The 24,410-nt window shown below is 46.2% G+C and overlaps 1 protein-coding gene across 12 annotated transcripts in view; it reads left to right on the forward strand.

The window, feature by feature from the left end:
- The first annotated feature begins 330 nt into the window (after positions 1–330).
- Fam49b (family with sequence similarity 49 member B) overlaps positions 331–24,410 on the forward strand; it is a 141,001-nt gene continuing 116,921 nt past the window's right edge. For 8 of the 12 annotated variants that reach the window (XM_023718802.1, XM_023718804.1, XM_023718805.1 and 5 more), the window contains exon 1: positions 331–380. The gene's annotated coding sequence lies outside the window, so the exon portion shown is untranslated. Of the gene's footprint in view, positions 381–24,103; positions 24,300–24,410 lie in introns of those variants that run through there. The other 4 variants (XM_023718796.1, XM_023718795.1, XM_023718807.1 and 1 more) reach the window with 3 other exon arrangements.

A 24,410-nucleotide genomic window follows, 5' to 3' on the forward strand; every position in this document is an offset into this window, starting at 1 on the left:
GACCCGGTTCAGTGCCTCTGGGACAGCACAGTCTGGCGCACCTGTCTGTGTAGGTCTCCGCTCTTCCTTTTCTAACCTTCAGCTGGCTACTCAGTTCTTTGAGTCACTCTTCTTTATCTACAATACTATTACTGTTTTGAGCACTTGGAAGAAAAGTGTTGATGAAACAGTCCCATGAAATGTCTTGGTGTCTGCAGATGTGACATGGGGTTTATTCCCAGACTGAGTCTCTGGTGTGGGAAAACAAATAAGTGTGTGTGTGTGTGGGGGGGGTATGCCATGCCTAGGACTGCTGCAACTTATTCACTCTTTACTGTAATTCTCTTACAGGAGAAGAAACAGCCTGGAGCTTGAATAACCGGTTCAAGGTTACCGTGTTGGTAAGTAACGAAGCTGGGTGGGACCTTGGCCCTCTGGCACACGGCCTGTGCTGTGTACCGCTTCCCTCCAGGGAGAGAGTGCAGTAGATGGTAATGGGCAGGGCATGGGTTTTATGTAGTAGAGGTCAGACCTCTGACTCTGTTGAAGTCAGAGTACCTGTGCATCTTTCACGTGCTCTGTGAATGTCTGTTAAGAGCCCGCGAAGTCATCAGGTCAAGCTATTTCAGTTACCCTAATTTTGGAGGAAGGCAGTACTTCTGGCCTTTCTACCGTCAGTAACAGTAACGCTAACTCATCTCTACTGCGTGCTCTGGGCAGACCCTGGGCTTAGTGTCAGTGCAGGAATGAAGCTCCTTACAGTGCTGCAGAGTTCAGGTTGAAGGAAAGGAACTGCCTCCAGGGAGTTTGCCTCAAAAGCCTCATCACCCTCCAAGGCCTTTCCTGGGAAACCATCCATTCTTTGTTTAATTAAATTAATTAATTAATTTTATGGCTAGCTCAGCCCACCCTGAGGGTGGGGCTGGTGTGGCATGTGGTGCGGGGATCGAACTGCCATCCCTGCTCTTGCCTAAGCAGGTGCTTTAGACTCTTGAGCTATCTCAGCGGCACTCAGAAAGTAATTCTTTAATTTCATTTATTTTTTTGGTCCTGGGAATAGAACCCAGAGCCTTGTGCTTGCCAGGCAGGGGCTGTGCCACTAGCTGTCTCCCTCAGTCCATCCACTATTTGAACCTGGCACTCTCTGCCCCACCAGACATTGTCTTTTGCTGAGTATTTTCCTAGGCCTCCTGGCTCCCTCAGTGCTCTGCCTTTGGCTGGAGGATCTGGCCAGGTTTCCCCATTGGACGGAGACCCTTGGCAGAGTGCCTTGTGGCAGTCTGTGCTCGGGCATGCTTGTGACTTGTATTTTAATGGGGCTATACATACCGTAAAATGCGTGACTCTTAATCACACAGCTTGATGAATTTTTAATGTGTTAACGCCCACCTTGCCACCCCTACATCAGGATATTCCTTATTCATGTCATCCCAGGATACTTTCTCTCGTCCTTTTGTAGTTTGCCAGAGAGATCACCACTATTCTGATTTTTATCATCATAGATCCATGCTTCTGACTTATCCATATCCAAATACACTTGCTCAACACAAAGTAGAGATAAAGATTGCGTGGGTGACCCGTACACTGTACCCAGCGGGCGAGGGAGTGCAACTGGGAAGTGTGGATCTGCTGTTCCTCTGTCAGTCTTTGTTCCCATGGCCTTTGAAAGAGTACAAGTACTTGTGTCATCAAGTGTTCCTCATATTTATAGATTTTAATTAGCACACAACATGGCCCTCAAGTCCAAGCCAGCTAATTCATATGGTGCTCATTCTAAGAAACCTAGTCTAGCACTAACGGAAAAACCGGCCTCCCTGGATGTTAGATGGTTTGCCAGTCTCCACTGTGTCTTTATTGTGGGATTCTCAGTTGGGAATTTGGACTCTTCCATCTTTCTGTTACGCTCACGTTTGATACGAGGCCTTGAGTAAGTTTCAGTGTTAGTGCACACAGAACTCAAGCCTGGGTATGTGTTTTTATTGGGTTTGGTAACCTGGAACATTATGATTCCTTCCTGATGTGAGCGCAGGGTTGATGAAAAGAGAAGAAATGTGTCTAGGGAGCTCATCAAAGCAGGGAAATGCACCGCTGTTAAAAGTGAAGAGAGAAATGGGAGCTCTGTTTCTGTACATGTGCCAAAGCTTCGTGGAGCTTTCGCAGCCAGCCTGAGGCCCATGAGTCTAGAGGCCGAGGTTTTAATGCCACCTGGGCCTGGAAGTGAAGCCTGGAATCAAGGAAGGATGGAGGGCCCTGGAGCTGCAGGCGACTTCATGCAAGAGGGCTGGAAAAGCTCCACTATGGAGTTGACCTTGCATCAACAAATGGCACCAGCAAGAAATGTAAAATGTTTGTATCTATATTTATGTTCATGTTTGTATTTTCAAAGTGAAAGTTTAGTAGATACACTGTAAGAGCAGCGAGTGAGACAAGGTGGTCTGTGCCTTGTGCCTATATTTTTATGATCTTTGAGATATAAGCCCCTTTGTTTTATTTTATTTTTTTCTGTATTTAGGACAGGGTCTACAGGGTCTCACTATGTAGATTGGACTCAGTGATTCTCCTGTTTCCAGCCTCCCAAGGGCTGGGATTACAGGCGCCTGCTGCCACGCCCAGTCTCAATTGCTGCCCCAGCGCACCCCATGGGCAGGGCCGGCACAGCATGCCAGGATCAAACCCTGGCTGCTGTGCTCCACCTAGGCAGGCGCTCTAGTCCACTGAGCTGTCAGGCCGGCCCGAGGTATTAGCCCATTTATTTATTTATTTTTTTTGCGGAACCAGGGTTTGAACTCAGGCCCTTGCACTTGCCACGGAAGCGCTTATTCCACTGAGCCATCTCCCTGGCCCCAAAATCTTTTTTTTTTTTTTTTTTTTTTTTTTGCGGACCTGGGGATTGAACACAGATCCTTGCGTTTGCCAGTCAAGCACTTATCCTACTGAGCCATCTCCTTGGCCCCTTAAGCCCCTTTAGATGTAAGAGTTAACATAACTGGGCTACTGCCCTGGGACACCCCCCAACACAAAATCACTCCATAGGGAAATTTTAATAATGTCTAGGGCTGGCCACATAGCTCAGTGGATTAAAGCACCTGCAGGCAGGTGCAGGGGCCAGGGGTTCCATGACCCCTGGTCTGCCATGCTGGTCCCGCCCCCGGGGCTCACTGAGATGGCAATTGAGACTAGGTATGGTGGCGTGCGCCTATAATCCCAGCTCTTGGGAGGCTTTAAACAGGCAGATCACTATGAGTCTGATCTAGTAGTGAGACCCTGAACACCCTGTAGACCCTTCCATAAAATTTAAAAAAAAAAAAAAATCAGTGGCTAATGAGATTGCCTCAGAAAGAACTTCTTTTTTTTTGGTACTAGGAATAGAAGTCAGGACCTTGCACCTGTAAGGCAGGTGCTTTGTCACTGAGCTATATCACTGGCCGAAGAACTACCTTTTCTGAAGATGATTTCACAAAAACTCTGAACTCAGCAAACAAAACACTCTCAAGTTTTAAATAATAGAATCCTCTAAAAGAGGCTATAAATAGTATACTTAAAATGATTAAGACCTAAGGATATGAAAGTGGTAAAAATGAAAAAAAGAATAAAGAATATTTGAATAGCAAAAGTTGAAACAAAAAAGTCATTACAATGTAAATTTCACAGAAGAATTAAGGGAAAGATTAGATATACCTCGAGTGAGAATTAATGGGAAGACAGTAATAACAGCTAAAATTTGTCATGTATTAGTCTGCAAGACTGTTCTGTATACTTTATTAACTTATGTAATCCTCAGCCAAAATTAGTGTGAGGCATTATTTGTCATCTGCATCTTGCAGACAAGGAAGCTGAGGCAGTGCATTCCACTTGCCCAAGGTCATGTTGCCAAAGGCCTGTTGTAGAGCTGGGATTTTGCCCTGAGCTCTCCAGCGTAGTCTGGAATCTTTGTCATCACATTGTCGGAAATCAGCAAGAATAAGCAGTAAGTGGTAGAGATTACGAAGGACCAGGGAGAGGCAGTATGAGAAAATAGAAGGATTCGGTTGCCTGCAGTCCTTAGGTGCAGTGAGGGGTGGGAAATCCTCAGATTCCCTGCTGGAATGCACTGCTGTGCTGGGAAGTATGCACAGTTGTACCTTAGTCACTTTCTTGTTGCTAGGGGACAGTACCCACTACTTAAAGGAGGAGCAGGTTGATTTCAGCTCATCTTTTCAGTGCATAGCAGTGGTGGTGAGTTTGTGGCACATGTGCCGAAGGGAGCTGTGTGCGTCACCGAGAGCCCTGAAAGGCTCGCTGCTTCTGGTCTGTAGTCTGGCAGTGCCAAAGCAGGGCAGCATGGCAGGGCACAGTGGAAGAAAAGCTGCTTGCGCCACGGCAGCTGGGAGCAGGAGGGAGGGGCAGAGCTGGGGTGCGGGAGCAACACACTGTTCCAGGTCCTGGCCCCAGTGACCCGGCTTTCCCACCAGGCCCCAGCTCCTACGGGCAGCTCAGCTGTAGGCCCGCACATCTCAGCCCCTTTCCTTACTGCTGAGACACAATACTCAGCGTGGACAACTTGAAGGGAGGTGCATTTTGGCCCAGAGTTTGTAGAGGTTTCAGTCAATAGTGTGCTGGCTCCAAAGCAGGACCGGCATTGTGGAGGAGCGCTTACCTCATGGTGCACAGGAAGCAGAGAAAATCAAGGCAGGAGCAGGGGCGGGGAAGGGAGAGAGACCCTTCCGAGTCATGCCCACAGTGACTTTTTTTTTTTTTTTTTTTTTTTTGGCGGAACCAGGGATTGAACTCAGGCCCTTGAGCATGTCAAGGAAGCGCTTATTCCTCTGAGCCATCTCCCTGGCCCCACAGTGACTCTCTTGTTTCCAGCAGACCCCACCTCCGACCAGCATGTCAGCTGAAAGCCCCCCTAATCCCGTCGCTTCCCAAAGCCCACTAGGAGCATATAGATGTAGATCATAGCAAGGGATCTCTCAGGGAAGAAAAAAGCCTGCATCTGTAGCAGTTGCCACTCCGATAATCTCTTTCAAGTTACTAATGTGACGTCACTGGAGTTAGGAAGAAATGAGCACCGCCAGGACTCTTGAGAACTGAGCGCCGCCAGGCTCCTGAGCCAGCATGTGCTGGCTGTGGCACACCACTGGTGTGGCCGTTCATTCTATTTTAAGCTGTCATCTCTGGATTATGCATGGAGGGTTGGAATTTTTCAGGAAGTGGTAGTGTCATGAGTGATTCATGGAGCAAGAAGCAACAATGGGACGAGAGTGGAGTTCTGCCCTCCTTTCTTCCTCTATATTTAAACACAAAACAAGACACAGTCACCTTTCGTGAATATGGGCAGATAAATTAGGTATCCCTCACACTATTGCTGAGGGTGAAAGTTAGCACAAACTCTCTGAAGAGAAATTTCTGCCTACCAGCACTTCTGAGGACACATGCCTTCTGACCCTGCAATTCTGCTTCAAGGACTTTATTTATTTATTTATTTATTTTTGTATTTTAGGGCAGAGTCTACAGGGTGTTGAGGTTCACACTACTAGAGTGGGACTTGTAGTGATCCGCCTCTTTACAGCCTCCCAAAAGCTGGGATTACAGGCCTATTCTCAATTGCCATCTCAGCGTGCCCCGAGGGCGGGGCCAGCAAGGCAGGCCTGGGGATTGAACCCCTACCCCCTGCACCTGCTTGTAGGCGCTTTAATTGGCTGAGCTATTTGGCCAACCCTCTAAGGACTTTATTTATAAATTCAATCTTTATTTTATAACTATGTGCCAGGCTTTGGTGGTACACACCTATAATCTCAACACTTGGCAGGCCTATGCAGGCGAATCACTGTGAGTTTGAGGCAAGCCTGGACTACAGAGTAAGCTCAGGGGCAGCTTGAATTACATAGCAAAATTCTGTCTTAAACAAAAAAAAAAGGACAACAAAGTCCTGAGTTCAATCCTCAGTTCTGCAAAAAAAAAAAAAAAAAAAAAAGACAAAAATTTTTATAGCTATGTGTATGTAGGTATTAGTTAACATTTATTCACTGAAACAATTTAAGTATATATTAATAGGGAATTGATGGCCTATCTAGTGTATCCTTAGAGTTACGTGCTGCTGTTCAAATAGTAGGTCACAGCTAGGCCGGGTGGTGCGAGCCTGTAATCTCAGTAATCGGAAGGCTGAGGCAGGAGGATTGTGGTAAATTAAAGGGCAGCCTGGGCTACCTAGGGAGTTTGAGGCCAGCCTGAACTATATAGCAAGGCCTGTCTCATAAAACCAAAAAACAAAACAGAATCACATGACGAAGGGAAGGGGATAAAAAAGGCATTAAGAAGAGTGTTGTATACGTGTGCCAGTTCCCGTGGTAAGTGTGATTGCATACTGCAAACAGGTACTAGTAGCAGTGATGTAGGAGGTCCTGTGTTAAGGGGGTTTCCAGGCTCTCTGCTTGAATAAAAATGCTTGTGCAGAAAGGTATGCGTAGTATGCTGTCATGTGCAGAAACAGAGGTGCGTTGTGAGCTCTTTTACCATGTGCGTCCACAAACAGGTACACATTAAGCCTACTCTTGCCAGAAGGACACTCAAAAAGAAAGAAAAGCTGCTGTTTGGGAAGACACCTACTGTTCTTAGGACAGGCCTAAGGGATTGCGGGGTTGGGGTGATGGATGATACCTAATGATACGTTGCTTTATACTTAAAAGTAATTTTTAGACATAAGCATATAGTAGTTGTATGAAAAATAAATTAATAAAAAGCCCTGCTCAGGCGTGAAAGCGCTCCCTTATTTAGAAGGGGTGAGCAGGTCCTCCTGGTGGGGTTGAGCCTGCAGGAAAGCCAGCATGGGCTGAACCCGTGCCAGGGCTGGGTGCTTCCCTGTGAGAACTGACGTAGTCCCTGCCAGCCTTCTCCAGACCCTGGAACTGCCTGGGAAATAGTTATAAGTGTGAATCCCATCTTCAAGAAGAGGGGAGGAACGGGGTCCTTGTGCCAGGAGAGGAAGAGGAGTTTGTCTGTCGTCCTAGATACAGGTGAAGCAGCTGCTTCTGAGCATGCCTTGGTGTGTCCTGAAGGGCTCTCAAGTGTCCCTTGTCCTGCTGCTTGTCCCTGCCGTTGATTTCTGTAGTGGTCCATGGCCTAATCAATCCTGAAGTGTTTTGTAGAACCAGAGGAGTTTTCTCTTTCTGCTCCCTTGTTACTGTTTAGAAATAAGTTCAGGAAGTGCGTTATTTGCCTTAAAAGGACTGTTTCTATGATGATGTTTTGATTAGGTCAACAGTGAATCAACATCCCAAAAAACAGCGTAATAACTTTTTCTTTTGATGCCAGACATTGAACTCAGGACTTTGCTCCTGCCAGGTAGGTACTGTGCCGCTGAGCTGTACCCCCAGCCTGAGTATAACTGAAGACATCATCCATAACCACTCAGATGAAGTTCTTGCAAGTCAGGCTTGTCTGACCTTGGCCCTTGGTAGTCTCTTGAGATGGTATTTTGTGGCCTCACGCATAGAGCGCTGTTAAGTACTTTAAGTATCATTGCCCACTCTGTAAAGATACAGTGGTTTTAGTTTACTGGAACACGAATGTGAATCTTCAGTGTTATCCGACTCTCCTAAGTAGTACTTCTCTCCTGAGTAGAGGTGGATGGGCTTAAATGCTACTGCTGTGGGAGGCCTTCCGTGGCGCCCCTTCCTGCTCTCAGGTTGCATTGCTTAAAATTTAATTAAAGCAATTATCTTATTGCCTTTGCCTAACTGCAGCTGTTGGTGGCTATCACCACCTCATACCGAGATCCCTGGAAAAGTTTGCACGGATCATCTTGCTGTTTCCGTGTGTAGCCAGGACATAGGTCATGTCACTGCCGCACTTCAGGTTCTGTTGGGATTCTTCCCACTTCCAAATAGAACCCAAATTCAGCTGGCTTTTGCAGACAGCGAATTGGTTGCATTCTTTAATAGAAAAGCCTAGGGATGGAATTTAAGGCATAGAGAATCCACCACTGAATCAGTGTTGCGAAGTCTTGCAGTTTTTCACCGTTGCTATGCACTGCCTGTATGTGCTTTTTGGATCATGCTACTAGCAGGAGGTTTAAAAAAGGGCCACTTTCCTAATAGTTCAACAAAAGTCTTAGAATAGAATCTCACTGTCTATGATTGGCCTTTTCTGGGTAACACCCACACCTCTGAACCAATCCCTTTGGTCCGTGAGTGCAGTGCTCTGATTGGCCATCTCAGCTCAAATGCCCGCCCCCTGAAGAAGCTAGATGGGGTAGTCTGCACTTTCTGGGCCCAGGTCACCAAGAATGACGGAAGGCTGTCATTCCCTCAGGAACTCCAGGCATCGTTTGTGAATGATGGTTAGGAAAAAAGCAAAGGGTATCCAGTAGAGTAGGTTTCTAATCATTGTTTACTCAGTGAATGAATTAACAGATGAATGAGCAAGCGAGAGTGTGCTGCTGATTCTGCGAGCTGGTTACACAATCCTCGGAGTGGGGTTTTAACAGATGGGGCCTCTGTGGAGAGGAAGGATGAAAGAGAGCCCTGGAATCAAGTCATTAAATTAGCTGAAATATTTAACAAGAAATAGGAGATGGCAAAGACATGTGATGCCTGTTTCAAATGTCTGAAGGGCATTCACTGGGTCTTGCTCCATGTCCTGGGTGCTGACGTAGACGCTTTAATGGGTACCACACCTCATTGTTACTTTTATTAGACAATCATTTTATGTTGATTATAAGAAGTCCAAAACTCCATAAAAAAGAAAAATGTCCTCTTAATAATTTTAGTTTCAGGGTTTATTGCTGATAATATTTTGGTTTATAGCCTTTCAATTTTTTTTTTTTCCTACTTGTAGTGGCATTTTAAAATGTTCTTATTTAATTTTGACAAGTGTGTTTGTCAGAGAAAGAAGCTGTGGCTCAGAGAATTTATCAGCACGAGTCCCCAGGACTCTGTCAGAGGCAACCAGGAGAGCCAGTGAGTGGGGCAGCCAGGCTTTGCATAGGCGCTCGTGCTGGGTGGATGCCCCTGAAGGACGGGGTGGATGTGGCGGGATGGGCGTTGCAGTGTATGCCTTAGTGCTCTCACCTTCCCATTCACAGCTCTGGTGGGTGACTGTTAGGCTGTTGGTCTTAAAAGTCCTGAGAAAGCTCATACACTGAAGGTTTGGTCCCCAGCCGGTGTTGCTTTTGGAAAGTGGTGAAGCTGTAGCAAGTAGGCCTGACTGGAGGATGCAGATGATTGGAAATGGGTCCTCCTCAAAGGGTGCATTCTGGCTCCTTCTCCCTGTCCCTGCTGCCTGGCTGCCATGAGTGAGAAGCTCTTGTTTGGTGGTGGTCTCTGCCCTGATGTTCTGGCCCACAGCAGCCCCAAAGGTGCCAGGCATGTGACTGTGGACCGCAGCTTCTGAAGCTGTGTGCCAGAGTAAACCTTTCCTCTTCCTAAGTTTCTTATGTCAGGTATTTTTGTCATAATGGTGAAAAGCCAACTCATACATGGGGTACATCCTGCCTTTGCATACTGAACTCTGGAGCAGAAGCTATGATTTGGAGCAGGGTCAACCAAGAAAATAGAGGAAAATACGTATTTCTTGGTCTCTTGTGACATGGCTCTCATAGTCTAGGAAGATAAGTACCATTATCCCCATTTTGCCTGAGAAGAAACTAAGGTTTCATTGGAGCTTTAATTTGAACCCAGGCCTACTCTCGTGAGCCTGCTCGTAATGCATTTTTGATCCAGACCTGTCTCAGAAGCAAGGCTTTTAAAGCTCCTGAAAGGCCAGGTGATTTAGTATGTTTCAGTTCATTAATTCATTTAATTTTGGTTTTTGCACTGCTAGATGTAGAACTCAGACCTTTTTGTTGAGCTGCCACCCCAGCCCCTTTTTATTTGTTATGTTGAAGCAAGGTCTCAGTTACCAAGTTGCCCAGGCTGGGCTCAAACTTGGGATCTTCCTGCCTCAGCCTCATAGGGTGCTGGGATCGCAGGTTCATGCCATCATGCCTGGCTATTTTAAGGGGTATTTATGACGACCCATGTAAAGAAACCCTGCTAAGCCTTGGGATCCTAGGTGGTGGGCCTACAAAGGCTCCTCCTAGGGAATTTAACGACATTAGTGTTCAGACATTAAGTGTGGTAACGTTTGTGTCTAATCTTTTCAGAGAGTCATTAGACTGGGCCCCAGGATATTTAGGATTGCTTTGAGTTGCAAGTGACAGAATTCTGAATTCAAATGGAATAACTATAGAAGTAATTAGGTGATTCACATAACCAGAGTGGAGAGGCACCGTGGGTTTCAGGCATAATCAAGGCTTTAGTTTCATTTCTTTGTGATTCTCTGTGATTCTGCACTGATTCTGTGTTTGACTTGGCTCACACTTTCGCTTCCTCTGTAGCACCAAGAACTACCATCTTTCCCCACGCCATTGAGCACTGTTCTTGAACTTACCTCTGATTGGGTCATCTCAGGACATGCATCTGTTTCTGAACTAATCATGGTGGCAGGAGAAATGACATAGCACTGACTGGCTTGGATCAGTGGCAGCTAACCTATATGGCATGGGTGCTGCAGTTGGCTATTCGTTACCATTGAAAGCTCTAAAAGGTTCGCCATCATTGGTTTAGACCATTGCAGACCTCCCACTGTGGAGAGAGAGAAGGTCTGCAAAGCTGAGGGAGGCTCCTTGATGGGGGAGGAGCAGAGTAGATGTTGACAGAGGGGCAACGACAGTCTCTTACGTCGTCACCTAATAAATGGACATGTGAGTGCTGGGCACTTTACATACATTTTTGCAGTTCCTATAATTTCTCATCATAAGTAGGTAGTTTTTCCATTTCACAGGTAATGAAATAAGTTACAGAGAGGTTGGGTGCTGCTGGCGGTCACACCACCAGGAAGCCAGGGCAATGCATCCGGAGTTGCGGGTCTCACATTCTTTTTTTTTTTTTTAATTTATTTATTTGTGTGTGTGTGGCCAGCTCAGCCCACCAGGGGGCGCGGCTGGCTGGCATGTGGTGCTGGGGATTGAACCGCGGGCCCTGTGCTTTGCTGAGCTTGTTCTAAGTAGGTGCTTTAGACCGCTGAGCCGTCTCCCCAGCCCCTGGGTCTCACATTCTTTCCTCCCCTTTTTGTGAGAGTGGTTGAGAAGTCAGATTGTTGGTGGAGACCCTGACAAGGGTTTCCTGGTGACTCTTCTTCAGTAAGCAGGGTCTTGGGAGCAGTTGCTGCTTTTTGTTTCAAGCTTTTATTAAGGGAATCCTGCTTGCTTTTCTCTTTAATCAACGCTAGATGGGAAGAAATCTCCTCTGCCAGGTTCAGGTAAGCAGCAGATAATTGGATGAGCTTCTAAGAAAAGCAGTACCCTTGTCCGCTACAGAAGAGACGGTAGCGTCCGATGCTTTTACAGAAACGGGCTCGCTCTCTTTTTGACTTCCCTGCCTGAGGCTGCCAGTAGCTTTTAAGTCACAGAGTAACTATTATGTAACGCTTGACACTGCTCGTTCCCTTGGGCCCAAGTATATTTGTGACTTTAAAAAACACTGAATGCCTTTTATTTATTTTTGTTTTTTTGTAAGAAGTTTATATAAAGCTAGTGTGATTCCCAAACTAACTCACCCAAAAGAGGGCAAATAAGCTGGGGTATTTGGTTTTCTCCAGACTGTAGAAACAGAGTGTCCCACAGGGCCGAGAGACAATTTCCTGAAAAGCCTTTGTGTGTTGGTGGCAGAATGTGTTCGTTAGGCCGCGTGGGCGCCCAGCGTGTGTGAGCTGCGCTTGGCTGCCAGGGGAAGGGGCGTTGACTTGTTCACCGGTCTCCCGGCCTCACCAGCTTCTAATCCAGCAAAGGTAGCTTCATTCTAGGAGAAATTAAACAGAGATGGGGAATTCCAGCTGATGCTAACCAGTTGACAAGAGGGTTTCAACTGGACATGCCTTTCAAGCTCTTGTGTCACTTTTCTATCTTTTCTGCACTTGTTACTGATGATAATGAATAGACTTATCCAGATTTCTGTGAAGCTGTTTGGCATGTTTTGGGTCTTTGGGACAAAAGTTGAGCAAATTATGATCTTCTTTGCCAAGAGCCATTAGTGGCCCTCCTCTAACCAGATTCCTCCATCTGTCTACATCTGTATAATTTGAGGGGTGTGATTTACTGTGGCCTTGGTAAACTTGTTCAGTGACACCTAGGAAAGGTACAGAGTACAGTAAAAGTAAATAGGATAGAAGAGCTGAGTGTAGTTGGTGACACACGCCAGTAATCGCAGTATACTGGGAGGTTCAGGCAGGATTAGAAGTTTTAGCCCAGCCTGGGGAACTTAGTGAAAACTTTTTTCAAAATAACAAAGGAAAAGAAAAGGGCCAGGGATGTAGTTCAGGGTGAAGGACCTGGGTTCAATCCCCAGTCCTTCCAATCAGTCAGTCAATCAATCGATTGATCAGATATGAGAAAGGGCAGTTGTTTTTCCTAAATTAAAACTTCAGTATTCAGTGTTGGCCCTTTTTGATAACTGAGTGTGTTTGGGGTTGTAGTTTAGTCACTTGGTCTCTTAACAGGCTTGCCATCATTGGACTAGACGAGTGACTGAGCTCATTGTGATCCTGCAGGGTAAGCACTGTAATTATCACTAGGGATGAGCCCTAGGAACTCACCACAGCAGAACCTAGCTCACTGCACTGATGTCACTACCGTTTCAAACAGAAGTAGATCCAGGGGACCTGGAAGAGGCCATTGTGTGTGAGTGCCTGTGTGTGTATGTGTAGTGCACATAAACTATGTGTATATGTTAATCGTGACACCTCTATCCTCTGTGCCCACGGTTTCCAACTTAGCTGTCGATTCAAATCATTGGGTGGCGCTGGGGATACAGCTCAGTGGCACAGTGCCTGCCTGGCAAGTGCAAGGTCATAAGTTTGATTCCCAATACTAAAGAAAAAGATTAAAAATAAAAATAGACTCATTGGGTGATCCTTTAAAGTCCTAAAGCCCATGAGCACACATTAGATGAATTAATTCACAACCCTGGGGGTGGGAGGGACACAAGGGTTAGTTTTTTTTTTTTTCCTGTATATCATGTAAAATTTTTTTAATTTTTATGGCTTTACTTTTTTTTTTTTTTAACATTTATTTTGTGTGTGTGTGTGTGTGTGTGTGTGTGTGTGTGTGTGGCCAGCTCAGCCCACCAGGGGGCGCGACTGGCTGGCATGTGGTGCTGGGGGATCGAACCGCGGTCCCTGTGCTTTTCCAAGCTTGTTCCAAATAGGTGCTTTAGACCACTGAGCCATCTCTCCAGCCCCAAATTTTTTTAATTTTAAAGAATAAAAACAAAAAAGCAAAAACAGAGAAACAAAGCAACATACAATAATACAAATGGTACAGAATTTCAAAACAAGAATAGAAAATTAGCAATGGTTGTTATATTATGTACATTATTGTCAGATTTGTTGTTCAGATTACCAAATATAGATATGCAAGATTGGTCAAATATTGAACATTAACTATTCTTTTCAATAAACCTTTTTCCTCATCCTTTTTACTTTTTATTTTTAACTTAAAGAGTCTAACAATAATTGATAAGACATAAGAAATGGCACACATTTAGAAGAGCAAGATGAGAGGTATTCAGCTGTGGTTTTTGTACTGAACATCGCTGTCTCCTATGTAATGTTTTTCTATTTTAAACTTTTTGGGTGACTCTAGTTGCAGACAAGTTCGAGACCCACTTATGTGGGATGGCAGTAGCATGGTTATTATCTGAAGAGGAGTGGGGATGACAGTGTCAGCGCCAGCACGAGCCACCGTCATTTTGTAGCTCCTACTTCTCTGCCAAACAGTACTCTGTTTACAAACACTCTCGCTTCTGGTCCTCACACGAGCAGTTCTTTAGTTTGGTGGTGAAGGGAAAAAGGGGATCGTACTCTTCAAACTCATGTCAGCGTGGAGTGTGCTGACCCCGGTTGTCAGGTAAAGGACCAGCAAGATGGGGTTGGCAAGCTTATCTTGGTGAGCCCAGGGGGACCGCCATGGTCAGCCTTAGGCTGAGCTTTGGGGCTTCTTTGTTACCACATCATAACCTGGCCCATCCTGATTGATAACCACAGTGGATGCAGGAATCAATGTTCAAAAGCATGTTTTGTAAAGTTATAAATTGAGGGAGACTTTAATTTTGACTTGTGGCTTGGAAAAAGCAGAGTGCAATAAGCCAGGCTATTAATCTCAGGTTGTTTGATTCATCTATCAAAACCACTTTGTATGTATCTGAGGTTAAGTAAGTTAATATAACAGCCTTGTGTTTTTTTGTTTGTTTGTTTTTTGTAGCACTTTTTCTCAATGGAGTACGTGGTGCTGTGTGAACATTGTACCATTGCTAGTTTGTTTGACATCTCCTGGAAGGGTTGAGAGATGAAATAGGGCCGTGGGTGACTGTAAGGTACAAAGAAACAACTAAGTTATGGTGAAATGCTTATCCAGCGTCCATAGAAGTTTCTGATCGGAGTCTTGCTGTGTGGGTAGGAGTTTGGCAGGGAAGTAGTGAAGTGCGGGGGAAGGTGTTCCTCACAGAGGGGTCAGCTTGGCAAAAGCATACCAGCAGGAGGTAGTCTATATAGAGACCCTTAGTATCACCACGAAGAAGGGGATGATTCCCTATTGCTCTGGGAGACCAGCATGTCTCATTAGGTCTGATTTCCGCTTGTCATGAAGTGCACACATCCCGTGACGTTTTTCCAGCAAGGGAAGAGACTTGTGGTGTAATGAAGGGCTAAATAAGGGTCATAATTGAATTGACCCCCTTGTATCCTAAAAAGTCACAGCAGACACCATACAAGATGTTGCACATGGCTTATCAGATGTTTTACAGGACTCTGGTGATAAAATCTAAAATAGTTGTTAGTCCATGTTTCCAGTACATATTGATTGCATTCACTGTGGGGAGTTGGTACATGTACATAATACATCTTCATTCTTTTTGCCTCTGCTTTTCTTCCCCGCTCCCTCCCCGCTGTCTCATCGGTTGATCCCTTCCCATTTGCAGAAGATCTATCTGCCTGTTTCCCATTAGCTGTCTTTACTTTCCAGAGTGACTGGTGCACAGGAACTCAGCAGGTCTCTGACAGCGTAGATGTGAACCCGTAACCTTCACTCTGGGCCTGGAGTCCAGGCCCAGGGGATCCACCAGGCTTCTGTGAACCCTCTGGGCTCTGGGACAAATTTCTTAACTGCCTGTGCCTTCTAGTTTTGTAAGTGTAAAATGTGTCAAAGGTGACTTAGAGGGTTCCATCTACTTCTGAAATTTGGTAATTCATTCAGAGATTTGGATGCAGGCAATGACATAGAAATGTTAAATAAATATGTTTTAACCAAGTCCATGGAGGCAGAGACAAGGAGGAACTTGGGCAAGGTTAACATTCTTGTCCTTGCCTTCCTGTGTATATGACAACTGGGGAGGGGATGCATGCTCATTAATCCCATGTTCTGACAAACGAGTTAAACGTTTTCTTAATTTGGATGATATTGGTTCTGAGGGTTTTTTAAAACCTTGGTTTAATACTTTCCTTTATCGCTTCAAACAGTGACTATATGCTGTCTGTTGCTCTCAATTTCAACTCCTGGGTCACATAGCTGGCCACTTAGTCACTTTTGAGTCATATTTACCTCCCATCCTTTGGCACTGCTTACCTGATTTCCTGTTTCCAGGATGGTAGCCACACTGGGATTCAGACAGGGCTAAGCAGACAGATGGGCTGATGCCATTGGCCTGTCTGACTGCATGTGCGCATGCCTAGTGTCCCTGCTCAGACTGAGAATACCATGGTGACAGAACATGGTGTCCTCACCAAGCTCATGGTATTGAGGAACTACATGAAAAGGCATGAAGGTGTGATGGTAGGGTGTCACATAAACAAGATACCCAGGGTGCTGAGGCTGCTCGCAGCAGGGGGCTGACCTGGTTTGCTTGAAGTGGCCAGTGGCTGGACATGATGGAGAGCCCAGGTAGGCAGATGGAGCTGGAGGCATTGAGAGCGACATGTGACCCTGAGTGCTAAGTGAGGCCAGAGAACAGTGGACATTAGCCTGCAACAGCAGTCTGGATCTCTCTCCCTGCCCCTTCTCTTGACCCCTCAAAGCTGGAGGGAATGTTCTTGCCTCTTAGTTTTATGGGCTGTTTCATTGACACGGTTTATTTGGGAGTTGTGTTGCTTGGTACTGATGAGGGTAGTATGCCTTCATCTCCTGGAAAGGAAGGCTGTTTACTACATTCTGTGGGTCCTGACTCAGGTAGTGATAAGGGAGGGAATGGTTGACCAGTTGGCTAATGAATGTTTGTGACACGCTGGATGGTCTTAGTATGTGGGACTCATCCGTCTTACATCTGAAGCAACTCAAAAATGGCTCAGGACTTATGGGATCTGTAGTGTGTAATGCTCCAAGTGCCCCTTTGTGCTCAAATTCAGCAGAGTTTCTTCTGATGGAGACAATTACTAGGGGAAATTCTATCCACCTGAGAATAGCTTAATAGATACTAGCTTGTAATTAAAAGTTCAAGGTTAGTCAGCCTGCTTTTTCAGCATCACATTACCTAGTTTTCTTTCTGGCCCTGTGATTCTATTAATAGAGTAATCCCAGCTCTGAGTCTTTTCTCTGCTTTGGCCCCTGCCATTTCATATGTTTCTCTCCACCTCCCTTGGCCTTTTCTACTTTTTGTCCTTTTTTTCTGCCTAAAATCATCCCTTTTCAATTGAAATCTGCTTGAACAACAAAACTGTTCAAATCCTTAACAGAAAGTTAAAAAAAAAAAAAAAAAGTATTATTCATTTCTGTGCTCACCGAAGCTTTCCCTGGGAGTGTGATTAGTGTTCTGTTGTCTAGCTTTGTACTCTGGTCTTTAACTTAATATTCATTTTTTTTCCAATCAGTAGACGTTAACTGAGCTCTACTGTGTGCCAGGCGTTGACGCAAGGGCTGGGAATGCACCGGAGAACAAAGCAGATACGGATCTCTGCTGTCCTATGTCGTGGATGGAGATAATAAATATGATACGAACCATGGAGGGAGATGGTGACCAACAGAAAAAACAACAGGGCTGAAGAAAAATGGGTATATTAATTTATAAAGATTGGTATTTTCGGGGCTGGTGAGATGGCTCAGTGGTCTAAAGCATCTACTTAGAACAAGCTTAGCTAAAAGGGGTCCGGGGAGATGGCTCAGTAGAATAAGCGCTTCCCTGGCAAGCACAGGGGTCTGAGTTCAATCCCCGGTTCCTCCAAAAATAAAAATAAAAAATAAAGCACAGGGACCACGGTTTGATCCCCCAGCACCACATGCCAGCCAGCCCCGCCCCTGGTGGGCAGAGCTGGCCACACACACACACACACACACACACATAAATAAATTTAAAAAAAAAGATTGATATTTTCTCATGTTTCTGTTTTCCTGAACTCCTTAGGTGTGTGTTATCCTTGAGGCTGTGGATCGTAGCTTATTTAGAACCTTGGCACTAACTTTAAATCTGGAGACAGCCCGAGTGACTGAGCACAGGGCCTTTATTTCTGAGATGAGGAAACACATCAAGAGGAAAACAATGACAAAATCTTATACCCCCGAGTAGACAGCATAGATGTTTATATTTTATTTTATTTATTTTTTTGGTGGAACCGGGGACTGAACTCAGGCCCTTGCACTTGCCAGGCAAGCGCTTATTCTCCTGAGCTATTTCCCTGGCCCCATGTTTATATTTTAGTTAAGGTAGTTTTGTTAAATTCCCTCTTCTGGGAATTGAACCCTTGGACAGTGTACCACTGATCTGCATCCCTCGTCCTTTTCACTTCTAATTTTGAGACAGGGTCTTGTTAAGTTGCCCAAGCAGGCTTTGACCTTGTGTTCCTCCTGCCTCAGCCTTCCAGAGTGCTGGGATTACAGGCATGTGCCACCATGTTCACTTTCACTTAAAAAATTAATTCTAATGATAGTTCTTCTGAACCCTGCTGCACTATTTTCCTATTGTGGGAAACGTGATTTGCTTCTGGTTTTTGTTTTTAAAAATGCTGCAGTGAGGTACTTTACTCAAATGCTATCTTAATGAAAGCACGTTTATTTATATTAAAAAGTAATAGAGAAAGCTAGTACGTATTGAGCACTTCCATTTGCTAGAGTACTATGCCGAGTGAATTCTGGGAACCAGTTTCCTTCAAGCCCAGTCCTTTTTGCCTCCCCCCATGATGTTTCTGCAAAATACCCAAAAATACCATTTATTTATTTATTTGTTAGTTTTTGTCTTTTTGAGACAGAGTTTCACTGTGCAGTTCATTCTGGCCCTAGACTCACTATATAGTCCCGGCTGGCTTTGACCTTGCCATGAGCTTCCTGCCTCGACCTCCCGAGTGCTGGGATTACAGGTGTGGGTCACCATGGCCAGTTAAAATATCTTCTAAAAGTTGCATAGATAAATTGCTGACCCTAAATGTGATTAGGGGTTCTTCCATAGTTGACGCTTTCATCGGCCCCTGCTGGTAGGCCACATAAGGAGGTGAGAGCAGAGATTAGCTTGCCCCACCCCCCATTCTCCTTTCCATCGCTTTCATCCTGTTCCTGAGTATATGGCATCTGTCTCCTTCGGGGGATCCCTCCCCGCCCGCACACACTCCCCCGCCCCCATGTCCTTGCTGGTGGAGGGGCTGTGACAGTCAGAGCTGAACATGCCAAGTGAGCAGTCCTTTGTGCTGTTGAACCCCACGCTGGGCTGAAAGAGCTGTTTGTGGAAAAGGGCAGCACATCCTGAGCCTACCCTCCTGTATTTTTCTGCAGCCAGCAGTTCTGCAAGGGGCCCTGAGCTTTAGCCTGCAGAGTGCTTGCCACATAAGTAGCCCCTGGGCCAGCCCATCCCCACTGGGAAAAAAATCTCACCTTGGGATAGGGTGAGGGAGGGGACAGTGAAGGTATGCGCAGTCTTTTTTTTTTTTTCTAATTAAAATCTTGGCAAGAAAACATGCTTGTCATCCTGTCACCTGTCTCAGCAGCAGATTCCCAGTTTGAACTCTGAGGCATCGTCCTCAATTCGTCACACTTGAGCTTTGCCTGCTGTGACCAGTTTTGCTTCTCTGGTTGATGGGGACTCTGATAGCGCTAGGTGGTGAGCGGTGGTGGTGGGGTAGTGCCAGAGCAGGATAAACAGAGGGAACATAGTCAGGAGGAAAACTCTGGAATAAAGCATTTTACCTTTGTTGGCATTGAAGAAACGTGCCCTTTAGCATAACTGTAACTTGCATCCTTAAGTACTTCAAGGGTTGAATCCTCAGCGAAGTACGACATAGTCTTTCACAGTGATGAAGCCAAAACCCTGTATTAAGGAAAGGTGACTAAGATACAGTGTGGGGACACAGCAGATTACCGTTCAGATATGGAAGCCATTTTTATGAAAATATGTGTTCTCCTTATATGGATGGATAAAAGAACATTTGGAAGGGTATCCGCATGGTGGGTGGTTAGATCATACGTATTTTTATTTTTTTTTGTGCATATGTATTTTCAAATTTCCACATGTAATACTCATATCAGGGAAAAAATATAGGAGGCTGTGGGCCTTCATTGACTGCCTGGACCCTCCTTCAGTCACTTTGCACATTCAGGAGGGTCTCCTAGGGGCAGGGCACTGTGACAGAGATGACAGCCACAGTCTCTGCCTTCATGGAACTGATATTTTTAAGCTACAAAAATTAAAATATGTTACAGTTTGCAAAGGAAGAGAAGAAAACCAGTGACATGTTAGGATATGGGTAAAGGGAGGAGGGATTTAACTTTAGGAATAGGGAAGGGGATGACCTCTTTGAGCTGAAAACTGAGAGCCACAATAAAAGACTAGAAGTTTGAGGTCCTAAGAAGGAACAAGCAACGGGAGCCTCTAGGGTCCTTTTCCTTCTTGTAGGTCACTGGAAAGGCTTGGGAAGTAAGACTGATAGCTTGCCCCTTATGAAAAATGTTCTATTTGGAAATGGGAAGACGGCTCATAGATAGACCATGTAACTGAGGGTGTGTGTGTGTGTGTGTGTGTGACCAACTTTAGAACTCCTGGGGAATTGATTGTTTTGCCAAATAGCAGGAAGTTGTTAGATCTGATTTGTTGACTTCATTCTTTTTAATTTATTTTATTTTATTTTGGCAGAACCGGGGATTGAACTCAGATCCTCGTGCTCACTAGGGAAGCGCTTATTCCACTGAGCCATCTTCCCGGACCCTAACTTTATTTTCTGAGACAAGGTCTTACTGTTAGTTCAGGCTGGTCTTGAACTCATTGTGTGGTCCAGGTTGGCCTCACATTTGCAGCAATCAGCCTTCCTACTGCTGGGATTATAGCCATGTTTCACCATGCCCAGCTCTTTGTAACTTTTGAATACCAGCCAAGATGTCTCTTGTCTTTCAGTATGGAATGAAGAGTACAGAATGAGGGGGCAGCCTGACCCAGGGATCCTCAGGCCTCCCTAGCTCCCCTTCTGTATTCTATTCAGTATTCACTGGATCCTCAGCCATGAGGCAACAGTGGAGTCGTAGCCACGAACCTGAAGACGTTGGCCATGATAGTGAGATTTGCCTCTTTTTCTTAGTCATTCATCTGGGGAAAAGGAAGGGAGAAGCAGTTGATAAAATGCAAATGCTAGGATCAAAATGTAGGACTGGATGCAGAGGCAACAAAAACTCTTCAGATACTTGTGCTAACTGAATGGCGAATGGCGCAAGGCAGTTGCCTAAGTTTCTCCTAGGAGAGTGGCAGCTTTGCTGGCCTCAGGTCATTCTTCCAACACCCTTTGCCTAAAGGCTCTTTCCTGGCTCAGTTTATCCCTTGCAAAATGCCCAGAACTGAGTAAGTGTAGGGGAACCCAGGGTTGTATCGAGTGGACCTTTACAAATGAAGAAAACAGCTATTTCAACATGATGAAATATTCTGTGCTAATAAAACGATAAATGCAACTGTGTAGAAATACCAAGAGGGGTTGAGAAACAATTGCACAAATGCAGAGATGCCAGTTAAAGCAATGTGCATTTACATTGATGAAAGTCAGAGCAAAGGGATGAAAACTGCACCATGCCCTTGATTTTTTTTTTTTTTTTTTTTGCAGGATTAAACCCAGGGGCTGTGCCTGCCAGGCGAGCTCCATCCTCAGCCGGGCTATCATTCCCTTACCCAGACCCCTCTGCAGCCTGTTAGCTAGTCTGCTGGCCTCCTTTCTTTCTCCCCCGAAGTTCATATGGGACACTGTGCTCAAAGTCAGTGTGAGAGGAAACAGCCGCTTTTGCATTTCCCTTGATCAGAAGGTTCTTTTTGCTTGTTATTGCCTTCAAGTTCAAATTTTGCATGGTAGGTGCTATTCTTCCATTTAATCACTTGTCTCATCCCTAGTGTGTCACCACCTTTCTTCTGTCTGTCCTTGTACCTTTTCAACTCTCTTGTCTTTTCTTCCACACATGGCCAAGTGCAAAGGTCCCATCTTTTATACTTGTCCCAGGCAGAGTTGGTTCCATCTAACTTCCTAAATTATAATAAATCAGTATGTTTTGTAGAGAGCTCTTTCTCTTAGCAAACTCTGAGCCCCACACATCTTCCACCCCAGGCTCTTAACATGGTTCCTGGGACACAGTAGAGGTGCAAAAAGGACATGCTGATTGAATCAACTGAACAAAACAGTTTAAAGTACGCTTTTAAAATATATAAGACCTAAGAAATTCAAAGAAAATGGCATTTATGGAAAGCAGTAGGCTCTTTTGAAATTGAAGCATGTAAACAGAGGAGATAGTATAAACACAAACTGTGAAGTTCACAGATTGAGTTCAAATTCTGGTGTCGGGCTCCTCATTTATAAAGTAGACAGGTGAATAGAACCATATGGGATAGGTGTGAAGAGCAAAGGCCGAAATCCACGTCAAGGCCGAGTGCAGTGCCTGGCACATCTTAAGGACTCAGGTGCTGGCCAGTCACAGGGATTGCATTGTCCCACAGAAGCCAGTGCTCTTGGGCAAACGTCTTTTTGGTGTCCTGCTGCTTTTTGCAATAAGAAACTCAAAGTTTTGACCTCAGTGGAAATGTGATTACACTCATGTGGAACAATGAAGAAAGGATTGTAGAAGAAGTTCAGCACTTCTTGTAGAGTCTTTTAGGAGCTGCCTTCTGCAGTTGGGGTAATAGAATAGAGCTCACTGATGCATCTCAAACAAGCCTGGAATGGGAAGACACTGTCTGCACAGGACCTAACCCTTTTTGCTGTTACTTCTCATTAATGGGCTGTTTTTCTTTGCTGGACTATTAAGACCCTCAGGCTGGTGTCATACCAATCTTGCTTTCTGAGACAAAATGAGGGCCAGTGAAAGTGGCTGGGTACCTGATTTGTGTTCAATGTAAAAAAGAGGTTCCTTAGAGGCAGAGGAGGCTGACACTTGCATTAATGTGCGCCCGCCCTGTGGTTAGAGATAGTCAAGCTAAAGGGGATGTTCAGGTGTTGAGGATACTGTAGGGGAAATTCCTGTTTGGGGTGGGAGGTTGATGAGAGCTTCTGTTGCAAGACTCTGCAAGCATTTTTCCTCTGGTTCACAGTGAGGACAGAGGGAATGGTGCATCAGTGGGTGTCAGTGTGTCAGACAAGGGGAACAGCGTTTTGGATTCTGAGGACAGTCTTAGCAGCATCCATATTTGCAAAACCAACTCGTCAGTTAAATCAAAATGGGTAAAAATGATCATAGGTGCAATATGGACTCTTCCAAATCCTCCTGAAATGTATTTAGGATAAAGGTCTGAGACCTTTGACTCTTGCTCTTAATGTGCACCTTGCGGAAGCCTAGTGTTTCCATGACTCTCTTAACATGTTCTATGTAACGTATTGCATCCTATTTGGGCTCTTGTAACTCAAGTGGAAAACAGGCTAGTAAGGTAAAAGCTGTCCTGTGTTTGGGGGAAGGAATACTTTACCATACAGTAAGTACAGTAAGGCAATTTTTTGTAGGAAGGTATCTCTTTGACTAGGGTGAGGGTTCATGAATAGGATTTTATAAATAAGACCGCTTTTTCCATAGGTCAGAAATCATATGCAGATTGGTGTCCAGATATGTGTTATCATGGAAAGGAAAGTCCCATACTTTTCTGGGATTTTCGTTTTGCCCCTGGCCCCAGAATGTTCAGACCCTTTTCTCTGCATCTCAGCCATCTACTCAGCAAACTGGAAGCACACCAGGGAGATACAAAAGTTCACCTTCTGTACTTCAGTAAGAAAATCTGGAAGTTTTATAGTAGGATGGGGATGAGCTAGTTGGCTGACGTGTTCTGTAATGAGGGGAAGGGAACATTTCTCACGTCGGAGTTACAGGAGAATTAGGGAAATGATTCAGTGGCTCCGCACACGGCCACATGCAAGAGCTGGGCCCAGTGGACATTTCTGCAGAGTCGACCCCAGCACAAGGGTCTGATTTATCTGGAAGTGCAGCGCATGGCACGCCGCGATCTCAAGAGGCATCTGATTTCTGTTCTGAGCCTGATCAGCTAACACCTCCCAAGGGCATCTCCGTGATACCATCTCACCGATAACGGTGCTTCTCGCTGCTCTGGGGAGCCTGCCAAGCGCCAGCGCTACTTGAGGAAGTGCGAGTGAGGCCCAGTACCTGGCCCGAGGGAAAAAAGCCTTGCCAAGAACCGGCTTGTGCCCCAGGCGTAGGGCGCTGGAATGTGGCAGCCTCGCAGTTCAGCACCGAGCCTTGACTGCACATCCAGAGCTCTACTTCTGGCCTTTCTGAGCCCGCCGACCTGAAGCAGGTCCCCGCCACCTGAACCTCAATCTCCCTTGTGTATAAGACCCCCCAACTCATCCAGAGGCCATGCTTGAGCGGAGGTGCTGTCCCTTTAAAGAGGGCGGGGGGGGCCCTCCGGAGGGGTTGGCCGCGCCCCTTTGGTCTTTCGCACGCGTCCGCGCGACCACCTGTCTCCGGCCTCGCCCCGCCCCTTTCCGGAGGGGCGGTGGAGAAGCAGGGCTGCGGGTCTACCTTGGGGGGGGGGGGCGCGCGCGGGAGCGCGGCGCATGCGCATGGCCGGACAGGTCCTCAGCGCCCTCACTTCCTGGCAGTACCCCCTCCCCCTCCTCGCCGTTACCCTGTACATCCGGGTCACTTGCCCTCCCCGCTCGGAGCCGCTGTTGCTGCCACCGCTGCCGCCGCCGTCGCCGGGCTCGTCGCGGCTCCGCCACAGGGGCAGGTGCGGAGGGCCTGCTGGTCCGGCCGCCGCCGTTTCCCCGCTCCGGCCCGGGGCTCCCCCTAGCGCCGCTGAGGAGCCGCCGTCGCGGCTCGAGGAGGGCGGAGGAGCGGCGCCGAGCGCCCGGAGCCTCGAGGGAGGGTGAGTGACTGGTCTTCGCCCTTCCCTGCTCGCACGCCCCGCTTTCCCGCGCCGCGAGCCCGTCCGGTGTGGGGGCGCGGGCGGCGCGCCGCGTCCTCGTGCCCGGCGCGG

This window comes from Octodon degus, unplaced genomic scaffold (assembly GCF_000260255.1).
Source record: "Octodon degus isolate 3935 unplaced genomic scaffold, OctDeg1.0 scaffold00062, whole genome shotgun sequence".
NCBI classification, from domain to species: Eukaryota; Metazoa; Chordata; class Mammalia; order Rodentia; family Octodontidae; genus Octodon; species Octodon degus.